At 42.1% G+C, this 20,791-nt stretch overlaps 1 long non-coding RNA gene across 2 annotated transcripts in view; it reads right to left on the bottom strand.

Annotated features, from left to right (window-relative positions):
- Window positions 1-2,218: 2,218 nt before the first annotated feature.
- Window positions 2,219-20,791, bottom strand: part of LOC115030063 (uncharacterized) — a 215,673-nt gene continuing 197,100 nt past the window's right edge. For both annotated transcript variants that reach the window (XR_015047198.1, XR_015047199.1), the window contains exons 5-6: window positions 9,843-9,946; window positions 2,219-2,570 (exon numbers count right to left, since the gene is read on the bottom strand). This is a non-coding gene — a long non-coding RNA (uncharacterized LOC115030063). The remainder of the gene's footprint in view (window positions 2,571-9,842; window positions 9,947-20,791) is intronic.

The raw sequence follows: 20,791 nt of genomic DNA, 5'->3' as shown, positions 1-20,791 counted from the left end.
AGGGGAGTGTAGGGGAGCAGGAGAAGGAATGGGGGCAGGGAGCTCTGTCTCCTGGAAGGAAGCTAATAATGACCTTTTTAGTCCTGGCAAGGATCTGCGAGCTCCTCCTTCTGTGTATCTATCTATCTCCTGTGACTCAAAATCCAACCATGACCATATCTTTCTAGGAAGAGAGAAAAAGCACATCTCTACTGCTCTCCTCAGAGAATAGATACAGAGAATAAATAAATGGATAGCCCACACTCCTCCTGCTTGACCCAATCTCTCCGGTGCACTGTGTATAGGTACCATATCTTTCTAGGAAGAGAGAAAAAGCACATCTCTATTGCTCTCCTCAGAGAATAAATAAATGGATAGACCACATTCCTCCTGCTTGACCCAATCTCTTCAGTGCACTGTGTATAGGTCTCTTCTCCTGCCATCATTAAGTTCTGGGTCTTCTTACCTTCACTCATGTCTCCAAGGATACCCCATCTTGGAAAATGGACCATTGCCCTGTTCTCTGAGATTTGGAACTGAACCAGGGCACATTTAGTTCTCCTGGCTACACCATCCTCTCCTGTTCTCCTTAACATTCTGAAAGTCACATTGAATTCCCAGACAAGATTCTGTGCCTATGCCAACTCCCTGCTAAGATGCTTTGAGTTCCTCTGGGTTACCAGACCTCACTTATGCAAGGATGAGAGATAGCAGTGTTTACCTTCTAAAACTGGTGTGAGCAGGAACTTCAGTAATGACTCCACTGGGGAATTGGTTTACATATCTGTCTGGCTTCCTTTGTTTTGACACAGGGATTATAAACAGGGCCTTTAGCAGGCCAGATACATGAGCTCTACTAAGGATCTACAATTCCACTTAACGTTGGTGGCATTATTGTTCACCCACACAAAATGGCTTATGGTGAACTATCTCTTTATCATCCCCAGAGTGAAGCTTTCATGTTAGTGTGCAATGGCACACAGGGAGCAGACTGTCCCATCCCTGGTCTTCATCACAACTGTAGCCCTGAAGTCTTTCTATGACCACAGATAGGCTTCTCTCATCCTGTGTCCAGTAGAGATCTCCAACTGTTGCTGTCCTGAATCTATTCTCAGTGCATCCTTCTGGACCAGTCTACAGATGGCATTGCCAGCACTACACACTTGTTCCTGATTCCTTTGTATGTCCCAGTTGCTGACATGTCTCATTCCCACACAGTATACATGGGAGACAATAAAAACACTGTCACTTAACTCTTCACTGTGGCAATGTTCCTTTTGATGTTCTCACACTTAATATGTAGGATTTCAGAGTTGTGCTGTTGATTCTGAATGCCAATCATTTTGCTGTCTAGGGCTTAGACAGGGGGAGAGAAGCAAGTGCCAGTGAATTCCCATGGCTGCCCACTCCATTATTAGCCCTATCTTCTGCCTGCAAAGCCTGCATACTCCCTTTCTGCCCTATTTCAGAGCCTGTAGCCCAAGCAAACCCTCTGTAAGGCAACCTTGACTGCGTAACCTTTGTAGACCAGGCTGTCCTTGAACTCAGAGATCTGACTGTTTTTGCCTCCCAAGTGCTAGGATTAAAAGTGGGAGCCACCTTGCCCAGTGAAAATAAAATCTTTCAAATCAAGAGATGGTTTTATGAATTCAAGAGAATTGTCTTTAGAGAAGAATAACACAAATTAATACTGCTTTGAAAGTCCATCCGACCCTGGTGAGGATGATCTCTACCAAGGAAACAAGTGACAAATGCTGGTAAGGATGTGAGGGAGGGAGAAGCCTTTAGTTACCCTGATGGAAATGTAACTTGTATATCCAGTATAGACATCAGTAGAGAACTTCTTCCAAAACCTGAAACTCAGTATAGCATCTGACCCAGTTTTATAACTCCTGAGCAGCTCCTCAAAGGCTCAAAGTCAGTGGTCCACAGACACTTGCATGCCCTGCTCACAGCATCCAGGATGTACAATTGGCCTAGATTATCATCAGTGAATGGTTAAAGTGTGGTACGCGTACATGACAGAAGTTTGAAATTTGATGTCATGAGCAGAAGAAACAATGACAGTTTTATCGTAAAAATGATCAAGTTATGAAATTTGCAGGAAAATGGGTAGAATTCAATATATTTATAACATACATATTTATAAATAATAGATATATAGTATATAACCAAGGCGGAGAAAGATAAAATATGTACATATGTGTATGTATATATGTATTTTTCCCTAAGCTGGGTGCTTTCTATTGCTGTGAGAAAATACTTAAACAAAAAGCAAACTGAGGAGAAAAGCTTTATTCCATCTCATAACTCACGGTTCGCCATGATGTGAACGCAGAGCAAGTACTCAGTGCAAGATCCTGGAGGCAGGAACTGAATAAAAGAAAAGACTATGAAGGAACACTGTTTACTGGCTCGTTTTCTATGGCATGCTCTGCCTCCTTTCTTATACAACCCAGGAAAACTTGTCCATAGCTGACGCTGCCTCAGTGGTTTGGAGCCTTCGTATATCAATCAGTAATCTGTACAGCAGCAGCAACAACGATGATGATGATGACAATGATGATAATAAGAAAAGAACAGAGCGAGCACTACAAACAATCAGACGAAAGCATTTTATCAATTGAGTTTCCTCTCCCCACATAACTCTAGCTTATGTAAAGTTGAAAAACAACAAAAGAAAACAAGAGCAACTGCCCCCTTGTTACTGTGATACACCAATACACCACTATTAGACCATAACCGTTTCTTTATTCTTTAACCTCAAGATCTCATATTAATACTAATATAGAATAAAACATATCTCAAATTTTCAAAGCTCCATGTTATTTTTAAAAATTCAAATGCTTGGACTGGAGAGATGGTTCAGCGGTTAAGATTACTGACTGCTCTTGAGTTCAATTCCCAGCAACCACACGGCTCACAACCATCTGTAATGGATCTGATGTCCTCTTCTGGTGTGTCTGAAGAGAGCAAAGTGTACTCATATGCATAAAATAAGTAAATAAATCTTAAAAATTCAAATGCTTTAAAATTCAGGCTCCTTAAGATATTCAGTCTTACAAAAATTCCAAAGTGTCTTAACTGTGGGCTCCTCTAAAATAACAAAAGGTACACATTTCTTATTCTAAGAGGAAGCACAAGGTGACAGTCACAGATAAAGTAAAAAAAAAATCATTGCTTCTTCTTGAGCTTCATGTGGTCTGTGAATTGTATCTTGGGTATTCCAAGCTTTTAGACTAATATCCACTTATCAATGAGTTCATTCCATGTGTCTTCTTTTGTAATTAGGCTACCTCATTCAGGATGATATTTTCTAGTTTCATCCATTTGCCTAAGAATTTCATGAAGTCATTGTTTTTTTTTTTTTTTTTTTTTTTTTGATTTTTCGAAACAGGGTTTCTCTGTATAGCTCTGGCTGTCCTGGAACTCACTTTGTAGACCAGGCTGGCCTCGAACTCAGAAATCCGCCTGCCTCTGCCTCCCGAGTGCTGGGATTAAAGGCGTGCGCCACCACGCCCGGCTGAAGTCATTGTTTTTAATAGCTGAGTAGTACTCCATTGTGTAAATGTACCACATTTTCTGTATCCATTCCTCTGTTGAGGGACATCTGGGTTCTTTCCAGCTTCTGGCTATTATAAATAAGGCTGCTATGAACATAGTGGAGCATGTGTCCTTATTACATGTTGGAGCATATTCTGGGTATATGCCCAGGAGCGGTATAACTGGGTCCTCAGGTAGTACTATGTCGAATTTTCTGAAGAACTGCCAGACTAATATCCAAAGTGGTTGCACCAGCTTGCAATCCCACCAGCAATGGAGGAGTGTTCCTCTTTCTCCACATCCTCGTCAGCATCTGTTGTCATCTGAGTTTTTGATCTTAGCCTTTCTGATTGGTATGAGGTAGAATCTCAGGGTTGTTTTGATTTGCATTTCTCTGATGACTAAGGATGTTGAACATTTCTTTAGGTGTTTCTCAATCATTTGAGTTTCCACAGTTGAGAAATCTTGATTTAGCTCTGTACCCCATTTTTAATGGGGTTATTTGAATTTCTGGAGTCCAGCTTCTTGAGCTCTTTGTATATATTGGATATTAGTCCCCTATCAGATTTAGGATTGGTAAAAATCCTTTCCCAATCTGTTGGTGGCCTTTTTGTCTTATTGACAGTGTCTTTTGCCTTACAGAAACTTTGCAATTTCATGAGGTCCCATTTGTTAATTCTTTTTTTTTTTTTTTTTGGTTTTTCGAGACAGGGTTTCTCTGTATAGCCCTGGCTGTCCTGGAACTCACTTTGTAGACCAGGCTGGCCTCGAACTCAGAAATCCGCCTGCCTCTGCCTCCCAAGTGCTGGGATTAAAGGCGTGTGCCACCACCGCCCGGCTCCATTTGTCAATTCTTGATCTTACATTACAAGCCATTGGTGTTCTGTTCAGGAACCTTTCCTCTGTTCCCATGTGTTCAAGGCTCTTCCCCACTTTCTTTTTTTTTTAATTTTTAATATTTTTTATTACGTATTTTCCTCAATTACATTTCCAATGCTATCCCAAAAGTCCCCCATACCCTCCCCCCCACTTCCCTACCCACCCATTCCCATTTTGGCCCTGGCGTTCCCCTGTACTGGGGCATATAAAGTTTGCGTGTCCAATGGGCCTCTCTTTCCAATGATGGCCGACTAGGCCGTCTTTTGATACATATGCAGCTAGATAGAGTCAAGAGCTCCGGGGTACTGGTTAGTTCATCATGTTGTTCCACCTATAGGGTTGCAGACCCCTTTAGCTCCTTGGGTACTTTCTCTAGCTCCTCCATTGGGAGCCCTGTGATCCATCCAATAGCTGACTGTGAGCATCCACTTCTGTTTGCTAGGCCCCGGCATCGTCTCCCCACTTTCTCCTCTATAAGTTTCAGTGTATTTGGTTTTATGTGGAGGCCCTCGATCCACTTGGATTTGCGCTTTGTACAAGGAGATAAGAATGGATCGACTTGCCGGGTGGTGGTGGCGCACACCTTTAATCCCAGTACTTGGGAGGTAGAGACAGGCGGATTTCTGAGTTCAAGGCCATCCTGGTCTACAAAGTGAGTTCCAGGACAGCCAGGGCTATACAGAGAAACCCTGTCTCGGAAAAAAAAAAAAAAAAAGAATGGATTAACTTGAATTCTTCTTGAGCCAGTACCATTTGTTGAAAATGCTGTCTTTTTTCCACTGGATGGTTTAGCTCCTTTTTCAAAGATCAAGGTGTATGGGTTTATTTCTGGGACTTCAATTCTATTCCATTGATCTTCCTGCCTGTCTCTGTACCAATATCATGTAGTTTTTAAGTGTGGGTGCTTCAGTCCTTCTTAGAAGGGGTAACATAATACTCATGGGAACAAATATGGAGACAAAGTGTGGAGCAGAGACTTAAGGAAAGGCCATCCAGAGACTGCCCCACATGGGGATCCACCCAGACACCAAATGTAGACACTATTGTGGATGCCAAGAAGTTCAAGCTAACAGGAGCCTGATATAGCTGTCTCCTGAGAGGCTCTGCCAGAGCCTGACAAATACAGAGGTGGATGCTGGCAGCAAACCATTGGACTGATCACAGGGTCCCCAATGGAGGAGTTAGAGAAAAAGGACTGAAGGAGCTGAAGGGGTTTGTAACCTCTTAGGAAGAGCAACAATATCAACCAACCAGAGCTCCCAGGGTCTAAACCACCAACCAAAAAGTACACATGGAGGGACCCATGGCTCCAGCCGCATATGTAGTGGAGGATGGCCTTGTTGGGCATCAATGGGAGAAGTAGCCCTTGGTCCTGTGTCTTAGTCAGGGTTTCTATTCCTGCACAAACATCATGACCAAGAAGCAAGTTGGGGAGGAAAGGGTTTATTCAGCTTACAATTCCATACTGCTGTTTATCACCAAGGAAGTCAGGACTGGAACTCAAACAGGTCAGGAAGCAGGAGCTGATGCAGAGGCCATGGAGGGATGTTCTTTACTGGCTTGCTTCCTCTGTCTTGCTCAGCCTGCTCTCTTATAGAAATCAAGACTACCAGCCCAGAGATGGTCCCACCCACAAGGGGCCTTTCCCCCTTGATCACTAATTGAGAAAATGCCTTACAGTTGGATCTCATGGAGGCATTTCCTCAACTGAAGCTCCTTTCTCTGTGATAACTCCAACTGTGTCAAGTTGGCACAAAACTAGCCAGTACAGTCCCGTGAAGGCTAGGTGCCCCAGTGTAGGGGAATGCAAGGGCAGGGAGGTGGGAGTGGGTGAATGGGTGGGGGAAACCCTCTTAGAAGCAGGGAGTAGGAGGGATGTGGTTGGGGGTTTCTGGGTGTGGGAATCAGGAAAGGGGATGACATTTGAAATGTAAATAAATAAAATATCTAATAAAAAATCATTGCTTGCTGTCTGGGATCAACTCATAATCCTGTGGGATCGATCTAAAAGACTAGGACATCTCCACTTCTTTGGCTCTAACTTTAAAATTCAGTTTGTCTCATAGTCTCAGGCTAGCTCCACTTGCTAGGTACCTCTGACCTTGGTGGCCATCCCACTGTCCTTTCATCTCCACAGCACTTTCACCAATGATCTCTGGACCTCTCTTCAGGGACTTCTACTTTGTTGTACAGTGCTAAGCCTCAGTTTGTTTTCCTGACGATTTTTTAATTTTTTAAAATTTACTTTTATTTACATTTCAAATGTTATTCCATTTCCAGGTTTCTCCCCTGCAAACCCCCTTATCCCACCCCCTATTACCATGCTTCTATGAGGGTACTGCCCCACCCACCCACCCACTCCCACCTCATCACCCTAGCATTCTACTACACTGCAGCATCAAGCCTTCACAGGACTAAGGGTCTCCCCTCCCACTGATGCCAGATAAGGCCCCTTCAGCTTCTTCAGTTCTTCCCCTAACTCCTCCATTGGGGTATCTGTGCTCAGTCCAATGGTGGGCTACATGCCTCCACATCAGTATTGTTCAGGATCTGGCACAGCCTCTCAGGAGACAGCTATATCAGGCTCCTGTCAGCAAGCACTTCTTGGCATCCACAATAGTGTCTGCATTTGGTGACTGTATATAGGATGGATCCCCAGGTGGGGCAGTCTCTGGATGGCCTTTCCTTCAGTCTCTGCTCCACTCTTTGTCCCTATATTTCCTTTAGACAGGAGAAATTCTGGGTTAAAATTTTAGAGATGGGTGGGTGGCCCCATCCCTCAACTGGGGGACCATGCCTAATCTCTGAATATGGTCTCAACAGGTTCTTCTTCCCCTTTGTGGGGTATTTCAGCTAATGTCATTCCTGTGTGGTCCTTGGAGGCTCTTGCTTTCCTGGCATCTGGGAGGTTCTGGTTGCTACCCCCAGTTCCCCATCCCTCATTGCTACATACTTCTGTTCAACTTCCTGACCCTCTGTACATCTCGTCCATCTCCTCCCGTACCTAATTCTTCCCCTCTTTTTCCCTTCCCCCTCTTCTCTTCCTTCCAAGTCCCTCCCACCCTCTACTTCCCTTGTTTATTTTGTTCTCCTTCTAAGAAGGACTGAAGTATTCACACTTTGGTCTTTCTTCTTCTTGAGCTTCATGTAGTGTGTGAATTGTATCTTGGGTATTCTGAACTTTTGGGCTAATATCCACTTATCAGTGAGTGCATATCATGTGTGTTCTTTTGTGACTGGGTTACCTCACTCAGGATGATATTTTCTAGTTTTATCCATTTGCCTAAGAATGTCATAAATTCATTGTTTTTAATAACTGAGTAGTACTCCACTGGGTAAATGTACCACATTTTCTGTATCCATTCCTCTGTTGAGGGACATCTGGGTTCTTTCCAGCTTCTTGCTATTATAAATAAGGCTGCTATGAACATAGTGGAGCATGTGTCCTTATTACAAGTAGGAGCATCTTCTGGGTATATGCCCAGGAGAGGTATTGCAGGATCTTCTGGTAGTGCATGACTCGAGGTTTGAACTGTACCTAACATTGCACCTTCATAATTAGCCTTTTCTGGATTCCCACAGTGCTTTCTTACCACTCACTCAGCCTGCTGTTTTTCACATACCACTCGGTGTGATCTTTCCAGGTGTGACACTGCCCCCAGTGGGCTTTCTCATATCACTCATCAGTCAAGAAAACACCTTCCAGACTTGTTTACAGGCCTTCTGACTTCTTAGCAATTTTCCATATATTAAAAGATGAAGCCTTAAGGCAGTAGTGTGGAAAAGACAATAGAACAGAGTGGATAGAGGAATATTGTATACATACATACATACATATATGATACACGATATATTGCGGGACTCTAGCCAGCCCTGACATGGCTAGCAGGCCTTGCCCTTCTCCCCCATTCCCTCTGCTCTGCTAAAAACCATTAGATTATACTCCTGAAGCTTGCCCCCAAGGTCTATTCCTTTATTTGGCCACTTCTTCCTCCTGAGACTGACTATCAAAGATCAGCTATCAAAATATTGAAGTCCAGCAATCAGGTGTCCCATTGGCTTGCCTAATTAACATGCCTAATCAAAATTAAACACCTCATCCTAACACGGAACCTTGTACCTTTATAAACTGCCATTTTTCTATGTGCCACATCTGTCTCCATCTCCTTCTTATCCTTTGTCTCCCAGGACAAATACCCCTTCTCCCTATCCCTTGTTCCGTTATTCTCCTTCATCCTCTACCTCCTGTCTTAGTCTCTTATCCCTGTCTTTTGTTTCTCTCGGGCAAATAAATCTCATTTGCACTGAGAACTTGCTTTTGAGGTCCTCAGCCAATATTGGTCCCTAATATATATGGCAATATTGGTCCCTAATATATATGGCATAGATAAGCACTGGGGAAGTCAGGCAAGTTAAACATGTGGGCTTCCATCTTCAAAGGAAGAAGATGTCTACCTGCCCTTCTGGGATGCTAGGAAAGGATGTAATTTACAACGCAGTGATTCTTTGCTATCTGTACAGCCAAGCTTCCTCTTTAGTCCCCAGAATTTATGGTTTGTTTACCTCAGGCCCTTTTACCCTAAATCTTGAGCCATAAAATCTTCTAGGCCATAAAAGCATCCTTATGAGTGGTGTCACTTGTACTTTACAACTAAAAGACTTCTATGTTATCTCAGGGTCAGGTCAATCCTGATAGGATTGGGCATTTTGCTTGCCTCAGTCACTCTCCCTAGACCCTAAATCCTTGACACTATGCCTGAAAGAAGCCAGATGTACTTTGAAAAGAATTTCAACATAAACATGTTTGAAGCTCTGCTATACTCATGGGACTGAGTTAACTCTTATCAGAAAACATTTCCCCCCAGATTATGCTGTGCTTAAATGTGGCTGAAATAAATGACCTGTTGTCAGGCTCTTGAAATTTGAACCAGTGACAGTTAATTAAGAACAGAGTGGAAAGAGGAATATTGCATGCATGCATGCATACATACACACATACATACATACTTGACCTGAACCAAGTTTCGTTCTTACCTCAACCATATCATTTCCCTGCTGGCCACAGAGCCTGGAGGGACCCCTACCCCTGCAATATATACAATATATAATACACAACACATATATAATATATAATGTGCATTGTAACACATATTACATATATTGTATATTAATATATTATATACACATATATAACATGTAATAAAATATATATTATGTGCTATAATATAAATAAGGACACTATGAAGAGGAGGAGGAAAAGCTCTAAAGGGGAGAAGTGGGAACAAACAAAAGCAAAAGAAGGAAGAAGGACCAAATAGCATGTTTTATGTCACATGTGGCACATATGCTATCTATCTATGCATATGAATGCACAAGTGACATGTAAGCAGTACAGGAATTCATTAAGTTTGCAGATATAAATATGGTGCAATAATACTCACGGATGAAAAGGCCATAATGAGGGATGCTGGAAAGAAAAAGTGAACTCCTACAAGTTGTCCTTGGACCTCCACACAGGTGACATGGCTTGTGTCTTGTCCTAAATCTAAACAAGGAATATGCAACTATAATTATTTTACAACAAAAGTCATTATTTTGTATACTAACTCAAAACATTGATCAAAACACTCTCACAGGAAAGAGGACCAGATCCATCTCACTGTTTCAGATCTAGTGAAGGCTGGCTCGGATTAGTAGTTCTAAAAGGCAAACATGAGCTAGAAATATTACTGAGTTGTAGAGCACTTGCCTAGTGCTTGCGAGGATTTAGGTTCCATCCCTAGCAGCATGCACATGTGCACACACACAGGCATGAATGGATGGGTACAGTTGTGCACTCTTGCAATCCTAGCACTGGGAGATAGAGGCAGGAGAATCTGTTGCTCAAGGCCACCCTTAAGTACATAGTGAGTGCAGGTCCACCCTGTCCAAAGTGAGACACTGCCTTAACAAAACAAAACAAGCTTCCGACAGTGAAAGAAATCCCCATCCCATAAACAACCACCAAACCCAGACACAATGGCAGATGCCAACAAGAGCTTGCTGACAGGAGCCTGATATAGCTGTCTCCTGAGGGGCTCTGCCAAGTGCCTGGCAAATACAGAAGTGGATGCTCACAGTCATCCATTGGATGGAGCACAGGGTCCCCAATGAAGGAGATAGAGAAAGTACCTAAGGAGTTGAAGGGGTTTGCAGCCCCATAGGAGGAACAACAATATGAACTAACCAGTACTCCCAGAGGTCCCTGGGACTATACCACCAATCAAAGAAAACACATGGTGGGACTGGTGGCTCTAGCTGCATATGTAGCAGAGGATGGCCTAGTTGGTCATCAATGGGAGGAGAGGCCGTTGGTCCTGTGAAGGTTCTATGTACCAGTGTAGGGGAATGCAAGGGCTAGGAAGTGGGAGTGGGTGGGTTAGGGAGTGGCGGGGGAGGGGAAACTAGGAAAAGGGATAACATTTGATATGTAAATAAAGAAAATATCTAATTAAAAAAAACTAAAAAAAAATACAGTAACCAAAAAAAAAAAAAAAAAAAAAAAAAAGAACTGGTCCTTGAAAAAGGACCTGAGTTCCTGAGTTTGCTTCCAAGCACCCATATTTGGCAAAACCCATCTGCCTACAACTACAACTCTTGGAATTCAACATCCTCTTGTAGACTGCGTGGGTACCTGCACATGTGCAGCCCCATCCCCGACATACAAACATAATTACAAAAAAGATAATTCTTAAAAAAAAACCCTCTCTGTTGTAACATTTGAGAATTTTATGTCATCCCTTTCCTCCCTCAAGCTATGCACAGAATCTTATTCACTATAATATGTATTATATTTGAAAGTCGTTTTTATCATTAAATTGTATCTTTCTTATTAAAAAGGGGGGTTTCCCAATAATTTAAAAATTTCCTGGGAGTCTAAAGTTCTAACTATTAAAAATTTATGGACTAGTTAAAAAAAAAAGTACAAAGAAACAACCCCAATCATAAAATGAAATGAAAGCAAAACCCCAGGACAAAAGCAAAACCAAGAAATGTGATATGCATGGAAGATCATTTTGTTGGCTAGAAATGGGGTTCCTGAAACCAAAGGTGTTGTGGAGATTTCTACCCCATCTTAGATCATTTTGTTCCCAAATAAAAGATACAAACCTTTATATTTATAATAAGCCTTGAAGCACTAGAGCTGGGCAGATAACAACTCTCTATGTTATTATGTCTACTTCCCTGTCAATAACCCTCATATATCACTTGTTGTGATGGTTTGAGTATGATTGGCCCAGGGAGTTGCACTATTAGGAGGTGTGGCCACTTGGAGTATGTGTGTCACTGTGGGTATGGGCCTTAAGACCCTCATTCCTGGAAACAAGTCTTCAACTAGCAGCCTTCAGATGAAGATTTAGAACTCTCAGCTCTGCCCGCAACATGCCTGCCTAGATGCTGCCCTGCTCCCTCTTTGATGATAATAGACTGATCCTCTGAAGCTGTAAGCCATCCCCAATTAAGTGCTGTCCTTTTAAGAGTTCCCTTGGTCATGGTGTCTGTTCACAGCTGTAAAACCCCAACTAAGGCAGAGGTTGGTACTGGGAGTTGGGTATTGCTGAGATAAGCCTGACCATGTTTTTGTTTGGAAGAATGTAGATTTTGGGACTTTGGATTTGGAGAGCAATGGAATGCTTTAAGTGGGGCTTAATGGGCTATCCTAGAAGAAATAAGGACGACTTTGCTGCTGTGAGTGATTTGAACTGTGCGGACTGGGCCCAAGAGGTTTCAATGTAGAAGAGCTTCAGTACGTGGCTCAGAGACTGTTTCTGTGGTATTTTGGACAAGAAGGTGGCTGCTTTTTGCCATTGTCCACAGAGTCTGCCCTGACACTAAGGTGAAGAAATTTAGATTAATTGCTTTGAAACAGGAAGTCTCAAAACAGCCTGGTGTAAATTCTGTTGTGTGAGAGAACTAAAGTTCTCTCTTATGAAGTGCATTTTAATGAAAAGGAGCAAGTTGAGAAAGGAAAGAAAGAAGACATGTGGTTCAAGATTCCAGTTAAAGGGGCACCAGGAAGTAGAATGGAGCTGAATCCTGTGTTCTAGAAGAGACCAGATTAAGGGAGTGGGACTTTGGGGCAAGATCCTACCCAGCTACATTAGATCCAGGCATGGTGGTACACACATTTAATCCCTGGACACAGGAATTCAGATCTCTGAACTCAAGGTCAATCTCTAGAATAGCCACACTTAAACAGAGAAGCAGGTGATGAGAAAGATAAGACCCTCATCCTAGCTGCCTGGAGGTGAGTCTTCCACTAGCAGCCTCCAGATTAAAATGTAGAGTCCTCAGCTCCTCCTGCACTATGCCTGCCTGGATGCTGCCCTGCTCCCACCTTGATGATAATGGACTTAACCTCTGAACCTGTAAGCCAGCCCCAATTAAATGTTGCCCTTTATAAGAGTTGCCTTGGTCATGGTGTCTGTTCACAGCAGTAAAACCCTAACTCCTCCTGCTCCTCCTCCTCCTCTCTTCTGTCCAGCACAGGCTGCAGGCATCTTTATTAACCAAACAGGGATAACTTGGTGGGGTAATGTTTATATAACAAAAGCTGGTGTAGGTGAGGATCTCCTTGTTTTGGAGAAGCCAGATCTTGGGGTACAGAATTTAGCATTTGCATATAGGCAGCACCAGACCAACCCACTACACAAAGGCATAATGTCGTATCTTTTTAAAATTGAATATATGTCTGAGATGAAACCAAGCTCTGTTTGGGTCAGATGCATTTACGTGTATAAAGCTCCAAAACAAAAGCGGCTTTTGGTAGCTGTGTTAGTTTTCTGTCATTTTGAAGAGACACCATGACCAAGGCACCTCTTGTAAAGGCAAACACTGAATTGGGGCTGGCTTACAATTTCAGAAATTTAGTTCATTGTCATCATGGCAGGAAACATGGTGGGACACAGGGAGATATAGCAGCTGGAGAAGGATCTGAGAATTTTACATCTTGATCCATTTGCAGAGGGGTAGAATGAGATGGAGAGGGAGAGGGAGGTAGGGGGGAAGAGGGAGAGGGAGGGGGAGAGAGAGGAGAGAGACAGAGACTGCTGGACACTGAACTGCCTTGAACTTTTGAAACCCTAAGCCCCCACTCTAACAAGGTCAAACCACTCAATCTCTCTCAAGTAGTCACTGAGCATCCAAATCTATGAGCCTACGGGGACCATTCCCATCGAAACCAGCACGGTGGCAAAGCAAACAACCCAGAGCAAGCTAAGGAAGGCAACTTGGTCACATGGGAGCAGTTGCATGATTCTAGCCAAACTGCAAGGCAACCTTCCTTAAGGCCATTGGGTAGAGAACCCATGTAGTGCCATGAGCCTCAAAGATGCGAAGTAAGAAGAGAAGTAGCCTGGAGCTTTTGCAGAAGAAGAAACAATTATTCCCCATCCTTGTTTGTAGCCTTTCTCTCTTTCTAATTTGCAGGTTCTTCTGTCCCTTTTTCTTAGAAACATCAGCCCTCCTCTCAGTTTCCAGTCCAGTCTCTTCCAAAGTGTGTCTTCACCGCTCCTCCCTCAGTTCCCCAACAGTGTGCTCAAACAGCCCCTTCTCCCACTTTCCCCAACACTAGCAGCTCCAAACGATAACCAGGGTTCTAGCCTATCTGCTCAGCTCAGCTTCTCCTGGCTCACTTGTCACAAACTATCTTCTCACTCTGTTAGCACAATTCTCTTTCCACTGTCTCCTAACAATATGGTGTCTGACTCAGCTCACTTTTTCCTGGAGCTACCTCAGATATTCTGTTGATTTTCCCTCTGGTTTTTGAGTAAATCAAGTTGGATCACTCCACTCTTCTCTCTCCTCCTCTTCTCATTTCCTCTGTCCAGCCTCTCCTCCCAGATTCTCCAGTCTGATCACCTTTCTAAACAGTTTGCTATTTTATCTTGGAAGCAGAGGCAGCTATGGGAGCCACAGCTGGCAGAGAGCACAGGAGATTTGGGGCAGAGGGGCTCTCAGCCGGGCTGTTGTGGGTGATCCTTGGATTCTCTATCCTCCAGGAAAAGTTTCACTGTTCCAGAAGATGGTGACAATTCTGCCGACTGAGATGCACTTGTGGTGGTGTCTCTGGAGGCTAAAGCACAGGGTCCAAGTGGTTCCAAATAGCTGGGTGCAGTTTGTCTCAGGGGCACCTCTGGAGGGTCCGCCTGATTCTATTCAGCCTCTAGAGGGCAGAGATGACTACCCGACCTTGTTCTCTGCATTGTCCTAGCCTTTCTGTGCTGTTTGTGAGGCAACTGAAGATAAGAACATGTCCAGCAGGGGGCGCGGTGTACATGGATGTTCTCCAGGAACAGTCTTGGCTGGGAAGGAGAGCTAGACTCCAGGTTATCCAAATTGGAGTATCCAGCACAAAATTCAAGTTTTTTCTTATTTTTTAAAGTTTTTTTCATAATTAATTCAACTTTACTCAGACACAAAAATTTTCGTGTCTTTTTCTTAGTTATTGTTCTATTACTATGACAAACACCATGACCAAGACAACACTTATAAAAGTCAACATTTAATTAGGGGCTAATCCAGAGGGTCAGTCCATTACCATCACGGTGGGAAGACAACAGGCACATTGCTAGAGCATTAGCTGAGAGTGTTACATCCTGACCCACAGGCAGGAGAGAGAGAGAGAGAGAGAGAGAGAGAGAGAGAGAGAGAGAGACAGACAGACAGACAGACACTGGGTCTGGTTTGGGCATTTGAACCCTCAAAGCCTATTTCCAGTGGCACACTTTCTTCAATAAGGCCACACTTCCTAATAATGCCTCTCATATAGTGCCACTCCCTGATGATCAGTATTCAAATCTATGTGTCTCTGTGTGTGTGGGGCACTGTCATTCAGACCACTACATGAGTCAAAAGAGAAATCAAGAAATTAAAAAGTTTGCAGAATGGATTGAAAACGAATACAGAACATATGCAAACTTATGGAATACAATGAAGGCATTTCTAAAGGGGATATTCATAGCATTAAGTGCTTATATAAAAAACACACAACTGAAAACTCTAGAACAAAAAGAGGAGATCACACCACAAAGAAGTAGATGGCAAGAAATAATCGGGCTGGTGAGATGGCTCAGTGGGTAAGAGCACCCGACTGCTCTTCCGAAGGTCCAGAGTTCAAATCCCAGCAACCACATGGTGGCTCACAACCATCCGCAACGAGATCTGACACCCTCTTCTGGAGTGTCTGAAGACAGCTACAGTGTACTTACATATAATAAATAAATCTTAAAAAAAAAAGAAATAATCAAATTCAGGGCAGAAATAGATAAGATAGCACAAAACAAAACAACACAAAGAATCCATGAAACAAAGTTCTTTGGAAAGTTTTTTTTCCAATTTTTTGATTAGGTATTTTCTTCATTTACATTTCAAATGCTATCCTGAAAGTCCCCCATACCCTTCCCCCTCCCCTGCTCCCCTACCCACCCACTCCCACTTCTTGGTCCCAGAGTTCCCCTGTACTGGGGCATATAAAGTTTGCAAGACCAAGGGGCCTCTCTTCCCAATGATGGCCGACTAGGTCATCTTCTGATACATATGCAGCTAGAGACACAAGCTCTGGGGGTTACTGGTTAGTTCATATTGTTGTTCCACCTATAGGGTTGTAGACCCCTTCAGCTCCTTGGGTACTTTCTCTAGCTCCTCCATTGGGGGCCCTGTGTTCCATCCAATAGCTGAATGTGAGCATCCACTTCTGTATTTGCCAGGCACCAGAATAGCCTCACAAGACACAGCTATATCAGGGTCCTTTCAGCAAAATCTAGCTGGCGTATGCAATGGTGTCTGCATTTGGAGGCTGATTATGGAATGGATCCCCGGATATGGCACTCTCTAGATGGTCCTTCATTTCCTCTCAGCTCCAAACTTTGTCTCTGTAACTCTTTCCATGGGTGTTTTGTTCCCAATTCTAAGAAGGGGCAAAATGTCCACACTTTGGTCTTCGTTCTTCTTGAGTTTTCTGTGTTTTGCAAATAGTATCTTGGGTATTCTATGTTTCTGGGCTAATATCCACTTATCAGTGAGTACATATCACGTGAGTTCTTTTGTGATTGGGTTACCTCACTCAGGATGATACCCTCCTGATTCATCCATTTGCCTAGGAATTTCATAAATTCATTCTTTTAATAGTTGAGTAGTACTCCATTGTGTAAATGTACCATAATTTCTGTATCCATTCCTCTGTTGAGGGACATCTGGGTTCTTTCCAGCTTCTGGCTATTATAAATAGGGCTGCTATGAACATAGTGGAGCATGTGTCCTTCTTACCAGTTGGAACATCTTCTGGATATATGCCCAGGAGAGGTATTGCGGGATCCTCTGGTATTACTATGTCCAATTGTGTGAGGAAGTGCCAGACTGATTTCCAGAGTGTTTGTACAAGCTTGCAATCCCACCAACAATGGAGGAGTGAAAGTTATAGATGGAAAAACCCTTATACAAAATTAATTAAAAGGTGAGGAGAGAATGTTCAAATGAAAAAAATTAGAAATGAAAGAGAGATATGACGACAGAACCAAGGAAATCCACGAAATCATAAAGGCATAGTTTAAAATCTGTACTTCACCAAATTAGAAAATCAAAAAGAAACTGGTAATTTTCTCTGTGCACTTCACTTACCAAAGTTAAATTAAGATAAGCAAACTAGATAGACGTGTAACTCCAAGTGAAATAGAAGGAGTCATTAAAATATCCCACCACTCCCAAAAATCCCAGGGCCAGATGGTTTTGGCACAGAGTGCCACCAGACTAGTTTTTAAAAGTAACTTTATTATCTTATTTATGCAAATCTTCTGCCTGTATGAATATCTGTGCACTGCCATTGTGCCTGGTGCTTTCAGAATCCAGCAGTATATCCACTGGAATTGGAGTTAGAGATGGCTGTGGGCCATCATGTAGGTGTTGGGAATTGAGCCTGGTCCTCTGAAAAAGCAGCAGCTACTGAGCCATTTCTCCAGACTTTTTTTTTTTTTTTTAGATTTATTTCATTATTATATGTAAGTACACTGTAGCTTTCTTCAGACACACTGGAAGAGGGGATCAGATCTCATTGCAGATTGTTGTGAGCCACCATGTGTTTGCTGGGAATTGAACTCAGGACCTTTGGATAAGCAGTCAGTGCTCTTAACTGCTGAGCCATCTCTCCAGCCCTTCTCCAGACTTTTAAAGAAGAGTTAATGCCAATACTCCTCAGAGTATTCCACAAACTCGAAACAGAAGGAACACTGCCCAATTCATTTTATGTGGCCACAATTACTCGGATACCCAAACCACATAAAAAACTAACAACAAAAGAGGATTACATGCTAATTTTCCCTTATAAAAACATACAGGCAAGAATATTCAGTAAGATACTTGCAAACCAAATCCAAGAAAACATCACAAAGATCAAACACCATGATCAGGCAGGCTTCATCCCAGAGATGTAAGCATGGTTAAACATACATAAATAGATAAATGTAATCCACCATATGAACAACCTGAAAGATTAAACGCTACATTAGATGCAGAAAAGACCTCTGACAAAATCCAAAACCACTTCGTAAAAGTCCTGGAGAGGTTAGGGATACAAGGGGCATACCTCAACATAAAAAAATCAGTTTAAACTCAGAGCAATTCCACGAAAATAAGGAATAAGACAAAGTTGTCCCCTCTCTCTATACTTGTTCAATAGCTTGAAGCCTTATTTACATCAATAAAAAGACAACTGAAGGAGATCAAGGGGAAACAAATTGGAAAGGAAGATGCCAAAGTATCTGCATTTGCAGATGATATGATAGTATATATAAGTGACCCTAGTAATTGTACCAGGAAATTTCTACAGCATATAAACATTTTCAGCAAAGTATATGAACACAAAACTAACCCAAAAACATCTGTAGCCCCCCTATATACAAATGCACTGAGCAAGAAATCAGAGAAACCATGCCATTTGCAATAACATCAAATAATATATTGTTGGGTAACTCGAACCAAGCAAGTGAAAGACTTGGACGATAAAAACATCAAGTCTTTGAGAAAAGAAATTAAAGTCTTCTTTATCAGAACATGGAAAGCGATCCCATGGTCATTAACTGGCAAAAATGACCATCCCATTGAAAACAATCTACAGATTCAATGTAATACCCATCAAAACTGTAACACAATTCTTTATAGACATTAAAACGAGAATTTTCAGGTTCATGTGGAAACACAAAACCCACAGTATAGTTAAAACAATCCTGAAGAGTAAAAGAACTGCTGAAGGTCTCATTATTCCCAACTTCAAGGTGTAGTACAGAGGTACAGTAATTAAAACAGCATGGTATTGGCATAAAAACAGACAGGTTGTTTAATGAAATCTAATTGAATACTTAGACATAAAGCCACACACCCATGGACACCTGTTCTTTGATAAAGAGGCCAAAATTAAACACTGGAAAGATGGCAGCATCTTCAATGAATGGTGCTGTCAAACTGCAAAGTGGATCTCTGCATGCAGAAGAATCTACATATACCACATCTACCACTCTGCAGAAAACTCAACCCCAAATGCTCCAAGACCTCAACATAAAGCCAGATACAGTGATAGAAGAGAGAGAGAGAGAGAGAGAGAGAGAGAGAGAGAGAGAGAGAGAGAGAGAGAGAGACCCTTGAACTTATTGTCACAGGAGAAGATTTTCTGAACAGAACACCCCAGTCTCTAAGATCAACAGTAAGTGGGACCTAATAAACTGAGAGTCTTCTGTAAGGCAAAGGTTAGTCATTCAGACAATGTGGCAGCCCACAGAATGGGAAAAGATAGTCACCAACTCTGAATATACAGAGGGCTAATATCCAAAATATATAAAGTACTCAAGAAATTCAAAATCAGAACACCAAATAATCCAATTAAAAACAGGGTACAGATCTAAACAGAATTCTCAGTAGAAAAAATACAAACAGCTGAGAAACACTTAAAGACATGTTCAGCATCCTTATCCATTAGGGAAATGCAAATCAAAACCATGAGGTTCCATCTTACACTTGTCAGAATGGCTAAGATGAACAAAATAAGTGAAAGTTCATGGAATAAGAAGAGGAAAACTTATCCATTGCTGGTGGGAGTGCAAACATGGACAGTCACTATGGAAATCAGGGTGACAGTTCCTCAGGAAGGTGGGTGTTGATCTACTTCAAAATCCAGCTATATTACTCTTGAGTATAAATCTAAAGGATGCTCTATCCTATCATAAGGACATTTACTCAACCATGTTAATTGCTGCTGTATTCATAATAGCAAGAACTTGGAAATAAACCTGATGTCCTTCAACAGAAGAATTGATAAAGGAAATATCGTACATTTACACAATAGGGAATTACTCAGCTCTTAAAAATGATATCATAAAATTTGCAGTGAAATAGACAGAACTTAGGAATACATAGTGAGGTATTCCAGATCCAGAAAGACAAATATGGTATATATTCACTTGTATGTGTATATTAGCTGTGAAGTTAATGATACCTAAGAACCACAGACTATAGTAGTATTATACAGTATTATAGTAGGTGTACTATAAGGGACCAGAGGGGACAGATGCTTCTCATTAGGAAAGGGAGACAGAATAAATCATTACTGATAGATACATAGAGCTAGAATGGGGAGGGAGAGGGGATAGAAGATAGTGTGAGGGAATATGGGGAAAGGCATCTAACATTAAGGGACATTTGAGTGGTTGTCATATATGTATGTATTTATGTATGTAAATCTAAGCGAAATTGCCATATAATAGGAAAGAGTCCAAACTGGCATCTCTTGCCACCAAATGGACCTTCTGGTACCAGAACCTGGTGACATCTAATTGTGTTGTTGGCCATGGGAATCCTCATACAACCGGATGGTTGCTAAGACTACAGGCTGCGTTTCACAATGAGAGCAAGGCTCACTGCTGAAGACACCTGCACAACTCTCCCTCCTCTCCCCACTGTTATGTCTGTAATACATGGAAAAATAAGTGTCTGCATGTGTGTACATAGGATGGCATGTGACTGTGTTAGGATGGAATACAAGACAGTGCACATTCAAACTGAATGTGGTATATGTTTGCCACTCATTCATTATCCATAATAATATGCATTCTTTATTATTTTTTTAGAATTTTATGTGATATGCTTTCCAGATATTCCTCCAAATGAAATCCTGCCCACTTGGCCATGGCATGAAGAAGAAGAAGAAAGGAGCTGGCTTGTAATCTTCTCAGGCATCTTGACTGAAAAGGATATTCTTTTTAGTGATGAGGGGTCAGATGTTTGTTGGATACAGCAGGCACAGGAAGCAGGCAGAGGAAGGCAGAAATCACAATGTTCGAATCCATATGTGGAAAGTGAAAACTTT

Source organism: Mus caroli, unplaced genomic scaffold (assembly GCF_978045245.1).
Source record: "Mus caroli unplaced genomic scaffold, Mus_caroli_1 scaffold_5, whole genome shotgun sequence".
Lineage (NCBI taxonomy): Eukaryota > Metazoa > Chordata > Mammalia > Rodentia > Muridae > Mus > Mus caroli.
Note: the sequence above shows the minus strand (reverse complement) of the source record. Positions and strands in the feature narration are given on the sequence as shown.